At 44.1% G+C, this 1,781-nt stretch overlaps 1 pseudogene; it reads left to right on the plus strand.

Moving 5' to 3' along the window:
• Positions 1 to 654: 654 nt before the first annotated feature.
• LOC108520150 (MICOS complex subunit MIC26 pseudogene) lies at positions 655 to 1,390 on the plus strand (annotated as a pseudogene).
• The last annotated feature ends 391 nt before the right edge of the window (positions 1,391 to 1,781 follow it).

The following is a 1,781-nucleotide window of genomic DNA, read 5'->3' on the forward strand; positions in this document are numbered from 1 at the left end:
AATTATTTCCATTTTACATGCACAATACATTAGTTACAGTTTCACACGTACAATATATCAGATTTGTTTTTGATTGCAAGCAACAGAGACCACTGCAATTAACTTAAAAATGGGTGTTAGTGGAAGGTTCGTAGGCAGCTCATAGAACGGAAGGAGAACGTAAACAATCAGATATTGGAAAGAGAATACAAACATTGCAAAATTCAGACATTGGAATTTTGGAGGTGTAGTAACCAGGACAAATGGATAGCGCTTTGGGGGTGACTACCAGAATACATCAGTTCTAAACCTTTTCCACACTTGTGTCACTTCGCTCAGGACTTCATTTTCCTGTACAGAGAGACTGGTGAACTTAGTTTGTGGAAACAATTAACATTGTGTGCCAGAGGAGGGCAGGATACCTGAATTGAAAGTCCCGTCAAGACCACTGCACTCCAGCCTGGGCGACAGAGCGAGACTCCGTCTCAAAAAAAAAAGAAAAAAGAAAGTCCCGTCAAGAGCACAGGCATGAGTGACTGAACTAAGTCTTCGCTGCACCGAGTTTGCCCTACTGCCGTCACCCGCACCACGGCTTGCTTGCAGTTGGGGAAATCAAGGCCCTACCGGGCCTCCGTAGCCACCTCTCTGTTGTGGGCGTGGCCGAGGTTGGGGTGACCCTTCAGGAGCCACAGCTGCCAGCGTCACGTTCGACGTAATTCCGAGGGGTCCGTGAGGCCAGCCAGCCTGAGCTTGTTCACCTTCAAAGTCTGTGCAGCACCGAAAAAAGACTCAACTTCCAAAACTTCCGTGAAAATTGAGGAGCTTTCACTCTACTCAGTTCCCGAGGGTGAATCGCAGTGTGTGGAGGAGTCAAGGAACCCGCTTGAAGAAAGCATCTCACAGCTCCGACACTTATTGCGAGCCATGCACAAGCTGGTGTCAGGACACGTACTCCCAAAGTAAGCCCAAGATGCAAAGTTCGGTTCAATGGGGGTTAGACAGCTATACTGTCTCCAAAATGCACCTCCTGGACTTTTTCCGAGACTTGGTGTTAGTGGTTTTGCTGACCTTATTGAACTCCTTTTGGCTAGAGGTTCAAAAATAAAGAAGCTAGCGTATCCGCCTGGTTTCGTGGGATTAGCTGCCTCCCTCTATTATCCACAACAAACTATCGTGTTTGCCCAGGTCAGTGGAGAGAGATTATATGACTGGGGTTTAACATTTTGGAAGGAGAACTTTCAAAAGCCAGGAAACGTGAAGAATTCACCTGGAACTAAGTAGAAAACTCCACGCTTTGCCCATCTTAATCAGTTGTAGGTAAACATTGGAAACTCCATAGAGTAAATCAGTATTTCTACAGAAAAATGGCAGAGAAGTCAGTATTGTATGTATTAAATTGGCTTTCTTCTTCAGGAAATACTAGACCAGATCTCTGTTATTTTGGGTGGTACCATCCTACAAGCAAACTAATCTGAAATCCTTTCACCTAGAGATCATGTACACACCTTAGAACTCCTCGTTCTCATGTTGCTATTTATGTACATAATTAAAACCCAAATTAAAATAATAATAAAAAGCACAGGCAATTCAAGATTTCTGTAGTTCTCAAAGAGTAAAGTGAGGTGCTGAAGGAGGGTGGAATGGCTGCTGAACAGACTAAAAACACACATAGGGTAAATGAATATTCTCTACAATGATGCCCAGGGTTGTCCAGTGACTTGCCCAAAACCCCTGTCAAGAGAGTGGCTTAGCCCTTACTCAGACCACTCAATTTAAATTAAAGAGTTCATGTGTGTATATTA

This window comes from Rhinopithecus bieti, unplaced genomic scaffold (assembly GCF_001698545.2).
Source record: "Rhinopithecus bieti isolate Rb0 unplaced genomic scaffold, ASM169854v2 scaffold_50935, whole genome shotgun sequence".
Classification (NCBI taxonomy): Eukaryota; Metazoa; Chordata; class Mammalia; order Primates; family Cercopithecidae; genus Rhinopithecus; species Rhinopithecus bieti.